The 18692-nt window shown below is 38.4% G+C and overlaps 1 protein-coding gene across 6 annotated transcripts in view; it reads left to right on the forward strand.

Moving 5' to 3' along the window:
* Nucleotides 1-18692, forward strand: part of ZZZ3 (zinc finger ZZ-type containing 3) — a 76821-nt gene that overhangs the window by 4597 nt on the left and 53532 nt on the right. The window contains exons 2-3 of one of the 6 annotated variants that reach the window (XM_054981997.1): nt 9912-10155; nt 14458-14579. The exons of 3 other annotated variants lie outside the window; for them this stretch is intronic. The gene's annotated coding sequence lies outside the window, so the exon portion shown is untranslated. Of the gene's footprint in view, nt 1-2870; nt 2982-9911; nt 10156-14457; nt 14580-18692 lie in introns of those variants that run through there. 2 more of the 6 variants (XM_054981998.1, XM_054981999.1) reach the window with 2 other exon arrangements.

The raw sequence follows: 18692 nt of genomic DNA on the forward strand, positions 1-18692 counted from the left end.
ATGGGGTCTTATTATAGATCCCAAGTGTGATGTGTGGTTTGATGTTCAATTTTGAGTTGCTTTAAACACTGATTCACTGGTATGATTAGTGTTTGGTTGGGCCATTAGAGAAACTCACTGCTGAATAAGTGTTTACTTTCCTCCTAACATTGCACTTTAAAAAACAAGTAATTTGAGGCTCTGCTGATGTAGTCTTTGGTCAGGGAAACTTTAAATTTTCTGTTAGGTAAGATTAAATTAACATTAATTTTGATGTGCTGTTTTAAGTCACTATTGTGGCCAATAAATAATCCCTATAGTGCTGTTGTGAAGATATGCTTTATGACAGTATGCTGATAATGGCAGTTGATATAATTCATCCCAAGTTGTTATTTGTTTACTGGTGCAGCAGGTTTTGTGATTGGGCTGGTGCTAGTTCTTTATCACTCACAGCTGCTCTTTTAAAAGTCTGATTCATATACTTGGGTAAAGATGTAAAATTTCTGGAAGTTTGAAACAATTGGGAAAAAACTGCCCCTGTCCCTGTTGTAAACTTGAAATTTTGAGGAAAATTAAAATACATGCAGCAGTTTTCTTATCAAAATTTCTTTTACTGATTGAACAACATCATGCTAACTTAGGATGTAAAATTGTACTATTTAGTTTGTTTTTGTTGTTGTTGTTATGTGCCATCAAGTTGTCTCCGACTTATGAATTAAAGACCTCCCAAACGTCCTATCTTTAACAGACTTGCTCAGATCCTGCAAACTGGACTCAGATCCTGCAAACTATCTAGTATATTTATGGAATGTACATATTTATGAAATAAGCACCTTCCTTTTCTGTGGGTATATCCAGTGCTTGAGAAACTGTTTACTGCTGTACCCTATGCTACTATAGTACATACCTTTAATTTCTGCCACTTGAGTGGTTGGGAAAAAACCAAATGTGGACCCAAGAGAAACCCATGGAGAAATTTTTGTTTCTGATTGCACCCCAGCTACTTCTCTCTACCCTTTCCTCCCACTGCTGTTCCCTCCTCTCATCTCTTTCTTTTCAAACTCTCATCCTTCCCTCTTTACCCCCAGTACATGTCTCCACATCCTCTTGGCCTTTCCACTGCCTCTTCTTTCCTCTGTCTGCTCTGCTTGCCACTAGGAGGAAAGAAGACAGCAGCTGGAGGAAGCAGGTGCTGAGCGCATACCATATTTGTGGTCAGAGGGAGCCTGTAACTAACTACAGCCTCCCTTCCAACCCAAACATTGCTGGTGCTCAGCACCCACTTCTCTAACCTCTTTCTTCTTTTCCTCCCAGGAGTCCTTTCCCCCACCAGTGCACCCTAACTCCTCCTTAGCACAGTTCCAATTGCCACCTCCCCATTGCCATGCCTGCCCAGCCATCCTCCACCTGCTTCTCTGCCTGGTTGCCCACCCTCTCTGTGATGCTCTTGCTGTCCAGCCTCTGACCCCCTTTGGCAGCAAGGACACTTCTGTTGTCTGATTGGAGAGATGTCTCCCTCTCCATTTTTCTTGGCCTTGATCCATGGTTTTAAGTATCTGCTGATGGGGTTGTGTTGATTATTAGATATATTGGTAAGTTGAAGATAGGAAACAAATTCAGTAGGAAAAAAGCCTGTAATATGAACAGAAACTCTCTGAGTCATGATAGATAGGACAGCATGCATAAACTTTATAACATTGAAAATGCCAGATTTTTAAAAAGAATGCATTATGATGAAGCATACTAATAGTTGTTGCTAAAATTATTTACATTGGGCTTTTAACCTCTCTCTCTCTCTCTCTCTCGAGAGAGAGAGAGAGAGAGAGAGAGAGAGAGAGAGAGAGAGAGGGGTATATATATTCTCCCCCCCAAAAAAATATTGCATGTATTATGTTACATAATGCTTTAATACGGAAGAAAAGAGAAAAAAGGAGGCTTTATAACAATTCATAAAAAGTGAAAGAATGTTTTATTTCTTCATTCTAAGGCCTTACCAAGAATGCTCAATGTTTCCAAAACTTACCTATACATTGCAAATAATTTCTTTGGTAGTATGTTTTTATGAATTGTTAATAAAGCAGCAGTCCATGATTGAACCCAGTCTTTTATGGAAGAAGGTTCTGTTTTCTTCCAGTATTGCTGAAATAACCATCTTAGTAGCTGTAAGCAAAGTTGAAACTAATTCAATATCTGAAGAACTACAAATCCTTTTAAATATCCTATAAAATTATCTTAGAATATTACTACATGTGGAATTCATTTTCATTGTAGTAATATTTGTAAAAATGTGATAGCTTTTTACGATAGCTTTTTATATTGTTTAAATGTAAACTGAAGGAGCCCCGTGGCGCAGAGTGGTAAGCTGCAGTACTCCAGCCCAAGCTCTGCTCATGACTTGAATTTGATCCTGGAGGAAGCCGGGTTCAAGTAGCCATTTCAAGGTTGACTCAGCCTTCCATCCTTCCGAGGTCGGTAAAATGAGTACCCAGTTTCCTGGGGGTAAATGTAGATGACTGGAGAAGGCAATGGCAAACCAGCCCATAAAAAGTCTGCCAAGAAAACATCATGATGTGACGTCCCCCCCATGGGTCAGCAATGACTCGGTGCTTGCACAGGGGGACTACCTTTACCTTAAATGTAAACTGGAAAACTCCACAAAGTAAATATAATCTCATGCCATTTCCAATCATTGATATCAGTGAGCTTAGATAGCAATAACTCTGCATAGGATTGCACTGCTAAACTATTTGATATACTATGGAAATGGTTGTCTGTTCATTGGTTTTAATGGAATTTACCTCTGAGGTTGCTGAGGCTCCTTTGTTTCCTTGTTACTCTCTCTAGCATAACTTGTGTCACAGACTGGGCCAGCCCAAGCAGGGTGGTTCAAGTCCAAGCACCAACACAAAGCTCAAGGGGAGTCCAGGGGTCGAAAGCCAAGTCCAGACTGTGGTCAGAGCACAAACTAAACGCCAGGAGTGAGTCCAGAGTCCAAGAGCCAGGTGAGGTACAGTCCAAGGTCAGTTGCCAATAGTGTCAGATCCAAAGGTAGGCATGAGCAAGGTACATGGCACACGGAGTGGTTGCAGGTAGTTTGACACTTTGCTTCCATGCCTGGCAGTTCCCTCAGCTCAGCTTTTATAGCCCGGCATGGATTACAGCCAGCTGCTGGGGCTCCATCCTACTGCTACTCATCATCGCTCTCCAGCAGTTGGCGTGGGTTCAGAAGACGAGCACTGCACTGGCTCTCCTGCAGCTCCAGCCTCAGCCTTTGTCTGTGGCGTTCGTTAGGCATAGGCGAACCTGGGTGGGTGGAAGCCCCTGGCTGGGCTTCCCCTGTAGTGTTGGCAGTCCCTGGCTGAGCTTCCCCTGTGGTGTTGGGGCTGGAGAGTACTGGTGGCTCTGCCTCAGCTGCTGGCTGTAAGCTCTGATTAGCCAGCAGCTGTGGCTCCTGATTACCAGCCTCTGCTGAGTCAGGGCCGGCTACATGGAGCTCCTCTTCTGAGGAGTCCTGGCTGGCTACATGAAGCCCCTCTCCTCCCGAGGAGTCCTCGCTGTCACTGAGCCAAGACTGGGCCACGACACCTTGCATTGCTTGTTAGTTTCATATCAGCTTGATAATTATGTATTCCTTCCATATGTGAGAAGAGGCATATAAATAAGAATTTTGCCTTTGGTTTTGATTTGATCTGTGTAACCCAGTCAGGTAAAACAAATCATAACCTTATTTTTATTTGGGTTATTATGTGCATATCCTCCTGGTTTACAAATCAGTAGAAAGCTAATGTGGTATATTGGTTAGACCAATATCTGGGATACTAAGGTTTGAAGCCCCAGTCTGTCATGGAAGCTTGGTGGGTAACCTTGGGCTAGTCACACAGTCTAAGCAAACTCAGCTCATAGAGTTTTCGTGAGAATAAAATGGAGTATTATTTAAGCAACTTTAGATCCCCATTGGGGAGAAAGGGTATAAATGAAGTAATCAAATCATAATGTTTTCCCTCTCACAATTCCTAGGGATAAGTATATGATAAACATTGCAAGTTTGGAACTGCCGAGCTTACCTAATAGTATATAAGCAATCACGTCAATTCATTGTTGTTAATTGTGTGAAACAATCTTTAGAAATGGAAAAATTTCTAGGGAATAATTTCCATTGCACATTTATAGGTAAATATGCTCAGGATTCTAGCCTTATTTCTGATTATACATGCATAGTGACCTGTTTGCAAGTCTCTGAACTAATGACACTCAAGATTAAAATTCAATCATTCCTAGGATCCAATTTTCCCCCCAGCAATTTAAATGCTTTCTTGGACTGTACTTAACTATTTGCAATGAAGTGAGAAACATCAGTAGGTTGGAAACAATAATCAAAGGGAAGAGTGAAGATAATTTTTAGAACAGCAAAGTGCAAAAGTTAAGAAATGTATTAAGATCACTCAGGTGTATGTGACCCACTAACATTAAGAAAAGTCAGCACCTGCTTAGACTTCTGTTGGGTTCCTATCTGGATAAGAAAGGTATTACTTTTAATCTGCCTTGAGTAGATTAAACAGCTGTCTAATTCATCATGAGATGTATGTTTGTGTATTTCATTCACACAAATCATACTATAAACCTTCTGAAATGATCACTGGATGCAAGGAGTCACCAAGGTGCATGGTTCATTAATGCTTTGCTTTTCTAATGCAGTTCATGCAAATTTTAGAGTGATACTAAAAACATTTAATGTTTGGAGAAGTAGGTTATGTTTATTGTTGAATCTTGCCCAGTGACAAACTTTTTCATTTTTAACATACTTAATCAGAAATCTTCAAGATTTGCTTAATATATATTTCTCTGCATAAACTATATAGCTAACTATATTTATTTTGTGTGCCATTTAGTTTTCAAGTACATATCATTTTGGGAATTTACAAAATTCTGAAGGTTCAAAATAATAAATCATTCTATGATAATAAAATATCTGCTATGATATATTTTAAAAACTCCACAAAGTAAATATAATTTCATGCTATTTCCAATTTAATACAGGCTTTTTCTCATTTTTTAAAATAAGGACAAGAACTTTGTGAATGAAAAGTAAAATTCTCTATTCAAGGTAATTCCCCAGCTGATTCTAATATGCTTCAGTTCAGTCATTCTTAGGAAAGGTTGAATGCTCTTAAAATTGGAGAGCTAATTTATTGAGATGCATCGGGAACATTTGCTACCTTTCTCAGCAGTTTTTCATCATGGTTACTGACAGACTTTTAAAATCTTACAGATAACCACAATTCTATGAAAATGCTTCTTCAGCTATAATACAGATATTCATGAAGCTTAAGCAAAAGTGTCACAGAGGAGAGCTATGTCTGTTGTCTTTCCGTATCAATCTCCATCTTGATTAGGTTTTGTTAATGTGTTGTGATTAAACTGATTATCAAAATTTGGATAGATGTTTGGGTTGGATGTGTTTAGACGGTCAGAAAGTATGTAGATGTTCTTTTTCTTGTACAGCAGGACATCAGCTTCTGTTATTTAACATTTTAAATCTTATCCTGAGATATAAAAGCAAAGAGACTTCTGTCAATTTCATTTCAGCTTCTTTTCATTTCTGCTTCTAACAGCTGCTGTGTACTAGACTCCAGAATTCAGTCTTTTCTATAAGATTTGTAGAGCATATTGCCAGTGGTAGATCTCCTGATGTCTGCATGCTGCAGATGTTCAATGTATTCAGTGACAATCCTGAATTTCAGGCCTTTGTATGCAGCTGAAGTGCTACTATGGTGACTGGCTGTGAATATGCTTGCTGTCTGCATATCAAATTCTATAGTAAGGTACACTTCCCTGTGCACTTGATTTAGTCCCGTCCTCAGCGTGGAGTAGTTCCTTCAGCTCTATGTGACTTATTGGGAAAGAGATGGGACGAAGGAGAGAAATGCTAGAAACTTTTTGAAAAGAAATACAGGATTCTTCCTTGCTTGTGACTATATAGATGGGGAACCTGTTCTTAATAGCTGGGGGATACACATCTTGTAGTATTAGATCTAATCATGATGTGATAAAAAGTAGACCATTAATAACTTAAGATTGTGTGACATGCCTAAATATTTCTGGTGTCTTGAAAAATAGACACCTGTCAGAGGAAAAATTCCCTAATCCTTTCATTCCCAACTGAACAGAGCACAGTGAACTATAAAATGGTGGTGGTATGTTCTGTGAAGATTCCTGTGCCTTTACACCACCCATTATTTCTTTGGGAATTTATAGGTCTTACCATGTTGGATGGATGGCAAGAAGATGGATGGTAGGAGGGAAGTCCATGTGACCTCTGAATAAACTCTTTGCATATTTGTCTGAAGTGGAAAAGTTGTCTGTGTGGGAGCATGAGAGATGTGAACGCCTGGAATCCCCCTCCCCCAGACTTTTAGTTTTTTTCAACAGAAATATTGGAAATTTTGGGGAGCTCTAAATTTTTTTTTAGTAATTAATGAAATGTTTTTAAGGCAAGGTGTTGCTCAAAATGTGTAAAGATTTGTCACAGAACAATCTACAGCATTGGCCCCATAGGGTTTTCAAGGCAAGAGACATTCATAAGTGATTTGCCATTTCCTGCTTCTGCACAGCAACCCCATACTTTCTTGGTGGTCTTCCCTCCCAAGTACTAACCAGGCCTGATCATCTCAAAGCAGAAAGCACAGCAGCAAATATGGATGTTAGATTTTATCTATGAAGGTAGATGAAGAGCTGTTTTTTTTTTATAGGTAACAAAGCAAACTGGCGAGAAAGTGATCCCCCCCTCCCTCTCACATGCCAAAATACTTAACAGGAATGTGTTTTTGTTTAGACAGGCATATATATCATGGGCGTTCAGGGTCTTCATTTGGCTCTTAATTGTTTCTTTGTTATATTGAAGTTCTGCTCAACATAGCTTAATACTACTGCTATGTCTACCCTGATCTGGTCTCCCTATCTACTGAATGTAGATTAGAACTAGACTGTGTGCCTGTTAAGCATAAGTAAAGACTGTTAGCATTCTTTATTCATTTCTGGTTGTTCTGTTTGGTTGACTGGTGGCAACTATAAAATGAATAATTGAACAACGCTCCCATTATATTGTGGCAAATGCCTCGCAACTGGGAAATTGTTGTTCTCCTTATTTTAGGATGTAACATGCGTGAATTAAATGTTTAAAACTAATATTTGCCTGGTACATGATGTTGCTTATATGGGATTGTGTTGACTGTGTATGAGAATTCTCTGTGAAGTACAGTGTTCAGTTTGATTGTATGTAAGAGGATTATCTATAAAAAGAAAATGCTTAAGAGATGAACAGGTTAAATATGAACATATTTGAGTAAGCTTGTGTTTGATATTTTCCTGAGGTGTGTCCTTCCTTGAATGTGTCATTACTTAATGAGCAGATGGTTAAAAATTTTAAAATTTGGGGAGCAAATTTTGAAAAACCTTGTGTAATCCAGTAACAATGTTATTTTCCATTACAGTAAAATGACCTGTTTAAAAAGTCTCAATAAAATAAAAGGAAATGTGCCTTACCTTGAATTGAACCCAGGTGAGCCTGATCTTGTCAGATCTCAGAAGCTAGGCAGGGTTGGCCTTCCTTGGTTAGTAATTGGATGAGGGAACCTCAAATAAATAGACTAGGGTTGTAGAGGTAGGCAATGGCAAACCACTTCTGTTAGTCTCTTGCCATGAAAATTCCACCAGGAATTGCTGTAAGTCAGCTATGATTTGAGGACACTGTCCACCACCACCAATTGATAGGTAGACAGTGAAGTAAAATAAGTAGATACTTGTGTTTTATGCTTTCCAGATTCCCCCCAGCTCCTACAACTTCATATTTGTTTTTTGCTGGAAGATCAAATTAAGTTTAATGTTGGTCTTGTGCATTTTGTAGCAACGGGAATTGCCATGCTGAGTCAATCTAGTTAACCACTGGAATTTGCATTTCGTGTTTGACTGTGACCAACCATTCTATGGAAATTCACAACAAAGGCTTGATGTGATAACCATCAAATATATATTGTCTGCAGCATGTATTAATTGGAGCTGTGGAGCAGAGACAGTGACTCGGGACAGCTACTGAAAAACTTATCATAGGGAAGTATTATGGCCTTCAACCACTTTATTAAACCCAGTATTACTATACTTCTGTTTCCTCATATTTCAGCTATGGATACATGCCAGTACTGACTGCATAGGTAGGAGCTACTGACAGTTGTATTCCTATGTTGTAAGCCATTAATTAGGTACCAAGTGGCTCCTGGACATCTGAATTAACTTAAATAATGTGTACAAAGATGTGTTTTTCCCCCCATGGTTAGTAAATAGAGCTTTTAACTGTATACAGTGTCCCTGCATTCACTAGCTTAATAGTAAGGATATTTTTAATCCTAATTAGTACCTTTTGGCAAAGGAATTTGCTGCATTCAGCCTTTAAGAACTTCACAGCATGAGGTTGCAGTGATTTTTAATTTCATATTCAGCTGAAGCTCTTTTGTGGCTCAAAAGCAGTTGTTTTTGGCTGCCCTTTCTGCTTCCCTTTCTCTATTGGTATCTTTTCAGACAGAAAAGAGGATGGAGGGGAAGAGAGAGATCACAGCACCACTATAGAAAGGACCCCGTTTCACCCATTTTTAGCAGATAAAAATAGAGGTTTTTTTTTTTAAAGTTTTGCTACTAATTCCTATTAAAAAGCATTTCCATACATGAATACTTTAATGATGATCAGTCTGACTATATGCATATTTACTCAGGAGTAAATCTTAGGAAGTTTCATGGCGCTTTTCCACAGGTAAGCATACATAGAATTACAGCTTTTAAACATATGAAACTGCCTTTTTGTAAGTCAGACCATTTGTCTGACCAGCCTAGCATTATATATTGTAAGTGACAGTAGACTCCAGGGTGTTATCTATAGAAGGGCAATGGGATCCAGCACTATTACAGGAGAAAAAGAAAAAAAAAGGCATCCAAGCAGCTTTATTTAGTTTGGAAGATGTTGTTTACCTTGACTAAGCTGATCTGGCTACATGAGTCTATGCTATGGTTACCTCAAAGCTAGGCTATTATAATACAATCTTCAGGGGTTACCCCTTAAAGACAACTCAAACTCCATTTGGTACAAAACACTGCAGCCCAGCTACTGGGCATCAGGCAGAACATACATTTCACACCCATTCTGCAGCAATTGGTTATTGATCAGTTACTAAGTTCAGTTCAAGGTTCTGGGTATTGCCTACAAAAGTCCTTGGATGTACATACCCACAGGACCGCTTCTCCCACTATGTTCCACTGCAGTAGCTTTACTCATCCAAGCAAAACCCTTGCAAATAGGTAAGATCGGCAGTTGCCTATTTAAGTGCATTCTCAGTGATGACTCCCTCCCATCATGTTCAACAGCCTGTCTGAGGAGGTCAGGATGACTCCCTATTTCATCATTCTGCAAAATGTGCAACAACAGTAATGTTCAAGAGGACTTTTTAAAGATATTAGAAATGTAGTAAAATGGAGCTTTCCAGGAGGGCACCTTTATAATGTATGTATCTTGCTTTTACTTCATTCTTTTTTACCTTGTCACAATTTGTATTGTTTATAGTATGCCTTGCTTTTGTTCATTATTCTCTAATTCTGCAATTCCTAGTCCTGTTGTTCATTGGTAGTTTTATGCCATCTGATTATGCTCCTTTATCCTGTAATCTCCCTTGAGTTTTAGTGGAAAAGATGGACTGTAAAATAATAAGTGAATAGAATAACTGATGGTAGGCTTCACGGTTCCATCTGTAAATCCTTCTAGCCATGCTATGAGAGATCCTTCTTCCTAGATATGCACTTACATGCAAAGTATGAGTTCCAGACTAAGTTGTGACCCCTCTCTTAATCTAGAAAAGTTGTGTCTTAAAGTGAATTTTACTTTATGTCAACAGATATTGCACCAGAAGGTGTTAGTCTTTAAGGTGCCACAGAACCTTAAAGACTAAAAACCTTATTGTTGTGACCCGCCCGGAGCCTGCTTGTGGGAGGCCGGGATATAAATATAAACAACAACAACAACTCAGTGGTCTTGGAAAACTTGTGCACCTACTTTGCGTCTCTAATAAATTATTTTGGATAGAAATATGAGCATCGCCCTGGACTTCTTAACAGCAAATTATATTGGTATTAACAAGTGTAAGTATGTTCATTTTGTAGTAGAAAGAATACTCCAAATGTAAACAAGCTGTTTCTTTTTAAAATTATGTATTTGCTGGCAAAAATAATTTTTAACTGGGGAGCAGATCAAATTACAAAATTAATTTAAAAGTCAATCATTCCATGTGTTTTAATTTGGATAACACTGAAGGTAGTGAGCACTGAAGCTAACAGGTTTCAGTTTTTATGTTTAAATAACTATTTTTTCATTAACTCATTATAACATATGATCAGTCTAGGAATAGTCTTACAAAGCAGTATTATTGTGGAATTGGATTTTATAGCTAGCTACTAGAGAGCCAGTTTGATATAGTGGTTAAGAGCGCGGAACTCTAACCTAGAGAATTGGGTTTGATTCCCCTCTCCTCCACTTGAAGCCAGCTGGGTGACCTTGGGTCAGTCACAGCTTCTAGGAGCTCTCTCAGCCCCACCCACCTCATGGCATTGGTTGTTGTGGAGATGATAATAACATATTTTGTAAACTGCTCTGAGTGGGCATTAAGTTGTCCTGAAGGACGGTATATAAATTGGTGGTGGTGGTGGTTGTTCTTGTTGTTAAATGAGTTGGCTTCAAAGCCAAGCTACATTTTATTAATCCTGTCCATATCAGTATGTAAATCTCATTTTATTCAGTGGTTCTTACACCCATTTTAGAGTTCCTAAGATTTCTGCCCTCAGTATATCTAATTCTCAATGTGGCTCCATCTGTGGATACTTAAATCTGGAGGTTGGAGCCATAGATAGTCAAGTCAGATCTTTCTACAAACTTGAAAAACCCCAAGAAAGCAGAGGAATCTGAAATCTTAAAAAGGAGAGAGATTATCCCACCCCCCAATAATAGAGACAGCAACATTAGCTTTAAGAAATGATTGCCCTCTCAGTGGCTGTCATGGGGGTTGCTAGGCAACTACAACAGTATCACCAACCTTCATGCCTTGGTTTTTGTCAGTACAAGGCAGGAGAGAGGGCAGGGCCCTTTTCCAAGGATGCTTTGGCCTTTGAGGGAGGACTCATCAGGTCCAGCACTGCCAGCAACCATTGAGTGACTTGCTATCACCTGAATTCACCCAGGCCTGGCTACTTGCTGTTATATAGTTGTATAGTTAGAATTTCGGACTAGAATCTGAGAGACCTACTATTCCATGGAAGTTTGCATTTTGACCCTTGGCCTGTCACACACTCTCAACCTACTTCATAGGGGAGTTGTGAGGTTAAAATGGAGGAGAATGATGAAAGTTGTTTTGTATCCACATTGGGATGAAAGCTAAATGAAGCAAGTAAATCAATTATGTACTTTTCTTCTGCATAGTACCTTCTTGCATGTAATCTGCCTCTCTGCTTTCAATTTTGTTGTGATGTGATCTGTATTGGTGCTTTTCCTAACCAAGTTGCTACTGTTGCTACTGTTTTTTAAAGACATGAAAGCTGAAACTCCACAGGTGTTAAAATACTGTTCTTTGGGCATGCATTAAAGTTCATAGTATGTTAAAACTATTTGCAACCATATTGATCGTTTTAAAGCACAGAATTTTTTAAAAACCAGGTGTTTAGTTACAAGGCCATTGAAATTGTTCTGAGGAGAACCGTTACGTAAACTAGGAATGCAGCCAAAGTACTTCAGGGCTTTTTTGTGATGATACTCACCGGGACTTAGTACCAGAACCTTTTCTTGGGGAAACTGGTGGAAATCAGCTCAACCTTATATATGAGTACCAGCACTTTTTTTTACACAAAACACTGCATGTAATCAAAGGCAAAAGATTTCTGCTTGGCTGCTAAATAGGATAATTGAAAGTTGAAGCTGCAGTCCTGTGCACACAGTCCTGTGCAGTATTTATTTGTGAGTACTGTTGAACACAGTGTAACAACATTCATCGTCATAAATAGTAATAATTTAAGAACAGAGCTCAGGAGATTGGAGAATATATAACAGTAGTGCTGAATCGCCAGAGTGGTTTCTGCTGATGGTCCTAGTAATATAAAGGATGGCATCTCCTGGATCCCAGTGTTTGTGATGAGTTGCTTACCTTTTGAACCCAGTAGGAAACCTGCAGTTACTGGTACTGTGACTTACAGTGCTTATGTTCAGAAATCAGGTGCAGTTCTTTTCACATAGAAGAAACACTCTCTACTGAATCTGTTACATATTCGTCAAGACTTTATAGTTGTATATGTACTCTTTATAGTTTCCATTAAATTAAGATTTAATTTTAAAGCAGATCTTTTTATTTTTAGATTTAATTTTTTTATTCAGTCACATAACAGGAACTCATAAGTCTACATTAACAAAACATAACAATGGGAAAACAAAAAATACAAATCAAATAAAAATAAACAAGAAAAATTGAAAATATTTACCATTATTTTATAATTTGTTTTAACTATTTTACCAGGATGTTTGTATAGCTTTGTGAACTATATTTACAAGATAGATCAAGGTGGGTAGCTGTTTTAGTCTGTAGCAGTAGAAAAGAGCAAGAGTCCAGTAGCACCTATTAAGACTAACAAAATTTGTGGTAGGGTATAAGCGTTTGTGAGTCACAGCTCACTTCTTCAGATACAGCTAGAATGTGAGTCCATCTGTCCTTATATTTTGGAGAGTGGAGTGATTTCAGATGCAGTCTTTCTTTCATTGCTGAACTGCAACTGATAACGAAGCTCAAGACAACGTATCCACTTGGATTGAGACCTAGGCTTCCTGTCTCATTACCAATGCTGATTTTACACCTTCTACCCCTCTGCATTTCCCACCGAATCCAATAACACCTGCTGTTGTCATTCATCAGCTATTGTCATTTGGCATCTGAAATCATTCCACTCTCCAAGATAATAAGGATAGATGGACTCACATTCTAGCTGTATCTGAAGAAGTGAGATGTGACTCACAAAAGCTCATACCCCACTACAAATTTTATTAGTCTTATAGGTGTTACTGGACTCCAGTTTTTTTCTAGAATATTTGTGTTACTTATTAAAATCACATCTTGTACTAGATGGAGGATTAAGAGTTGTTTATTTGTAACTAGCATAGATATAAATAAATTCCAAACATCATAGAAAGAATCTGCAGTCAATTTTTTGCTAATCTAATGTGATGAGCTAATTTTTCCAACAATGGAAAACATTGTTTTCCAAACATTCCACAGATGTTTACCTCAGTTGTAATTCTTGTGGATTTACAGTGTTTAGATATGAAAAATCTTGCTTTAAGTAAGAAAAATTTTACTAGAGATTTATGTGCCAGTTTCTTACTTTTGTCTGTAATTTAACAAAGCCACTTTTGGATCAAGTCTTAAAATTTAATATTGGAATTTTGTTAAATCTCATTTTATATCAATGGCAAAAGTATATTTAGTTTTTGTAGTTCTGCCACATATGGAAATATGTTCATATGTTGTTATAAAGCAGATTTTAAAATAAATTGTAACCAAACAAAACGATTTTTAAAACATATTTCTTCCATTTTTTTCATCCACTTATTCTGTTTATAAGCAGGAGATGATGGAAACTTTCATGGGTTCTGTAATGATTTGAAGTTCAGTGTGTGTGTTTCTTTAAATGCTTGGTATGTTACAGAAGAAGAAAGAGGGGAAGAAAGGGATGAGCGAGTGAGTTGATGACTGAGAATATGGGTGGAGCTAGGAAGTGTATGTAGAGAGAGGCAGTTAGCTGTGGGAGTTGGGAGTTGGCAGTCAAGCTGTCAGGAGTTAACAATTAGAATCCAAAATAGTGCTGTGAAAGGTATTGGGATTCTAGGGGGGAAATAAATACTCATAGAGGGCGTATTAAGGACTAGAGAGAGTCAGATCTTGATATTGCCAGAGTATCATGAGAGAGTGAGATGATTAAGCTAACAGAAATCTGAGTGAAAGGAGAGAGAAGTGATTGTGACACCTAAGTCAGAAAAATAACCTACTGAATTTTATTTTCTGAAGAAAAATGATCCAACTACCTGAAACCAATATGCTTCATGTACTAGTAAAGGTTTATTTTAGTTTTTTTGTTCACCCCAGAGTTATATGTGATTTCTATATACCAGTCTCATCCTCAGGGCCACATAGTCCCATAAAGGAGCCTTAACGCTTAATCACAGCATTCAGGGAAAAATTAATTAACCAGATTGGAACTGAATTCCTGATGGCAGCATTACCTACCCAGAGGGTGAAATAACAAAAGGGTTTAAGGGAGCAAATCTAACCACACGATAAAAAGGGAGTGAAAGGTTCATTATCCCGTATGCATAGCAAATAAATTACTCTTTATTCTGATCTTTTTCTACAGTTTCTTTGTTATGGGAAATCTAAACTCCTTGAATAAGATATTTGGAATGCGTCATGGACATTAGCAATGGTGACTGATAAGATTAGCAGGATAAAGTTTATGTTCCACTTGTTTTTGCAATGGTAAGAAAATGTTTATTACAGTGTTTTTCTGTATAATTTCAGTAATACTTTTGACTAAAAAAGAATGATAGTTTTATATGAAGTACCTAAAGGAGCTTTGACTCTTTGCAAGTTTATACCCTGAAAATCTTGTTGGTCTCTAACGTGCCATGGGATTAAAATCTTGTTGTTGTCCTGTAGACCAACACAGTCTACCTACCTGAAATTACATGACCCATGTTGCCATCATGATGAATCTTGTGTATGTACAGATTAGAAACCCAAAATATATTTAATTCTTTAGTTGTTAAAAAACAACAAAATCAAGATCATTAAATATGTATTGATTCTTGTATTGGTCTTGAATTTTGACCCAGGGGGCCATGAGCTCACTAGAAGTGTGTACTCTGTAGCACTTATTTCTGTTCAGAACACGCTTGATCAGTTACCCTGTCCCCATGCACTATTCCAGGATCCTTATTTGAATGTCCAGCTGTTACTGTTTGTAAAAATGCTGTCTTGAGTCTTTATGTAAAGAGATGCCTGAGAAAACCACAGCCAGATAACATTTATTAATTGGTGCTTGCAGGCCTGTCATGCTTATTCTTGCCTAATTATATTGTCTGATGTTGGTGGCCTGAGGGATGGGTGTGCCTTCAGTTCAGGATACAGGGGTAAAGCAGTTGGAGACCAACAAAAAGTAAAGAAGAAAAGAGTTTTCTGCTGTCATCAGGAGCAGCAAGCTGCCACTATCTACTTGATTTGCTTTTTCAGGACCTTGGATAGCAGTCACATTAAATGATGATGAGGAAGGGGGAAGAATTAACTTGGGACATTTTTTTCCTTGCTTCCTATTGTAGCTGTGCTGAGAGGTCTCCTGGATGGGTGCAGATAGTTCAAAAAGAAAACCCAAGAACAACTGAGTAAAAAAGTTTATTGACAATAAAAGGAGAGATGATGGAGAGGTGAAATGAAAATAAGTACAGATGTAATTTGAGAGGCAACAAGGACACAGGCAACATCAATAAAGGCAAACAGAAATGAAATGAAATGATCAACTAGCTAGAAACAGTTCCTAGTCAATATAACATATCTTTTTGGCAAGGCGATAAATTCTTGGGTTCAGCTCTCCCCACTTCTCCAGTAGTGGTCAGGAGTAGAGAAAAAGGATGCAGCTTTCTGGGCACTTTTTGTAGAGGTTTCAGACTCTATATCAGGTGTGGCCAAACTTGCTTAATGTAAGAGCCGCGTAGAATAAAGGTCAAATGTTTGAGAGCCACAAGGCATGATGCATTGAAGTGACTTCAGATGAAGAGGCGAGTTTGGGGGAGTGTCCTGAAAGTGACATCACGGGAAGGGGTGGGTTTTTGGTGCAGTATGCTGGCAGTGACATAATGGGAAGGAGTGGAGCTTGGGAAGAGCCATCACCTGACCTTTGACAAAAGTGATATCACATCCTTGATAGGCTTCACCCCCAAAGTCCCCAGGTATTTTCTGAGTTGGACCTGGCAACCCCAACATTGTTATTAAAAATATGAAAGACATAGACTAAAATAAAATAAACTACAGCCACGGCGATACTCAGAGACCTCTGGGAGCCGCATAATATGTCTAGAAGAGCCGAATGTGGCTCCCGAGCCACAGTTTGGCCACCCCTGCTCTATATAAAGGTTTGGAGAAACCAGTTGCAGTCTTGCTGCTCTGACTATCAGGACTGTCAAACTTTGTGGTGTCAATTTTCTTGGGATGTGCTTCTCCTCCATGGAGTCTTACTGCCAGCCTGCAGTATCCTTGGGTTTTTGGCTAAACAGGTAACTGTGTTCATCTTAGTTACGGAGGACAGGGGCATGATTTTCTATGACCACATAGACAGTTAGCTTCTGGATCCAATTCAGAGTGCTGATGATATTTTATAGCTCTAAACAGAGTAGAAAGATAATTCTACAGGAGTGCTTCCTCCCACGCAAACCACATCTGCTTTGTATGAAGAAAGCCCCAGGTTCAATCCTTGGCATTTGATGTGAATGACCTCTTGGCTGAGTCTCTGGAGAGCTGTTGCCCATTAGGATTGGCAGTATTGACCTTCATAGACCAGTGGTCTGGCTCACTATAAGGCAGCTTCATATGTCCCAACCTCATTAAGATAATCTTGCTGCATAGTATGTACATTTTGGGACCACCTTCAGTGGCTGATCATAGTAGGACTTTTTCTGTGATGACAGTTTGGACCACCTACGCTAAAGAATGATGCTTGTGTTGATTCTTAAATTGCCTATCCTATGCCACTAAATGATTGGATGTGGTTTACTTTTTGCTGAAACTGAATTGTGTTAATGTTTGGATCCAATGGGGTACAAATAGAACTGGTTCATGAAACAGATCTCTGTCCTTTCTCCCTGCAGCTTCATATACTCTCTCAAAAGTTGCTCCTGAGAGCTGGTAATTTCTTAGGTATAGCCTGGGTAGGGATGCATCAGAGAGATGAATTTGCAAAAACTTCCCTCCTCCAATATCTTGTGTGAGCTCTTGCTCCATTTGTAGAAGAGCTTTGTGTAAAAGAGAAGGGAATGATTTCTGACACTTTCCCCTCAAACTGCAGTCACTCTTCTTGCACCTCACCTCATTCTGTTTCTGAGGGTCCCGTCATCCTTATGATCAGCTTTTCAGAGGGCACAGAAGTTGCGGGGAGAAGTCTTCTGTGAATTTGTTTCATTCACAGTTAATTGCATCCAACCAAGAATTGTGTTAATTTGTTGCTTGAGATCTTCATTCTTTTTGTCAGTCATCTTGAGAAAAATATTTCTAAAAAGGTACATAAATAAATTGACATAAATATTTACTAAGCCTAGCCAATCAGTGGAAGACACTGGAATGACAAAGTACACGTTTCATTTGTTTCCATTACTTGTTACTGAAAGGGAGGAGGAGGAGGCCAGATTTTTCCACTAATTTGGCCTGTTGTTTATACCAAGTATTTAGCTTCAGGCTGTTATGGCTGCAGTAGACTTCTGGCTGGCAGTAGGCATTTTTTTCTTGGCATCAGCATAAGTGGGTTGAAAATTTTCTGTAAAATTTTCTAATGCTTTATTTTTCCACAGAAAACTTTCTGCATATAAAGATTCATTATTTCATAAAATTAATAACAATGAATGCATGTCATTGCCATACAGTGTTAGTCAAGCATGGCAGTTTTCAAAATGTTTTTGTAGATGGTTATGCCTAGCAATTATGTTGATGTGTAAATCAGGCATTAGGGAATGAACTGCAAATACAAGTAATAATAAAAATGTTTTAAAATCTACTTATGAATTTACCTGATTGATTGTGCAGGTCAGAGCAAGACCAAAACCTTATTTATGCGAGGAAATAAGTATTGTACTCTTTAATTTGAAATGGAACCAACAGGTAATGCAAGTGATGTGGTACCTCAGTGATGTTCGTGGATGAAAATGTTTCTGTTTTGCCTGACATACCCTTACTGACCCTGCTTCTTGTCTTTTTTTAAAAAATTAACAATTTTATTTATAAACCTGTTTTTACAAGTTATTTATTTTTGTTTGTTTGTCATCCTAATGGGGCAGAAAGGTGGCATACAAAAAGTAAACAAATAAGAGTTTGCAGCTAATTATTGGGTGGTTGAAGTCATATCTACAAATGTTGATGTCTGTGAATTGTTCATTTGCAGACCTTCATCCAACCTAGGAAGATAGCATTGTGGCTGTTAACTGGTAGACAAAGTCCACGGACAGCTAGGTCATATCACCCAGTTAGGCTTCTTTCTGAGTTTTGTTCGTAATTTCTTTCCTACACATAATACAAATAAACTTTGCTAATAAAAAGTTGCAGACTGCAATTCTGTGCTTACTTGAGAATAAAAACTTCTGGGCTCAGTTACTCAGTGATCAAGCATTTGACTAGCATGCCTTGTCAGGCATGAGAAGTCCAAAAGAGGCTGTTGAAGGGAGGTTGATTTTTAACAGTGCAATCCTACTTTCAGTGGACTTATTGGAGCAGTTGTACATAACTGTCCACTGTAAGTGCTACATCTTCTGGCAGTGTCCTAACCAAAGAAAGTAGCTTTTCACACAAAAGAAAAGAATTGCAGATTATTCTTCTTTGTGTACACTTTCTCTG

The sequence above is a fragment of the Eublepharis macularius genome, chromosome 5 (assembly GCF_028583425.1).
Source record: "Eublepharis macularius isolate TG4126 chromosome 5, MPM_Emac_v1.0, whole genome shotgun sequence".
NCBI classification, from domain to species: domain Eukaryota; kingdom Metazoa; phylum Chordata; class Lepidosauria; order Squamata; family Eublepharidae; genus Eublepharis; species Eublepharis macularius.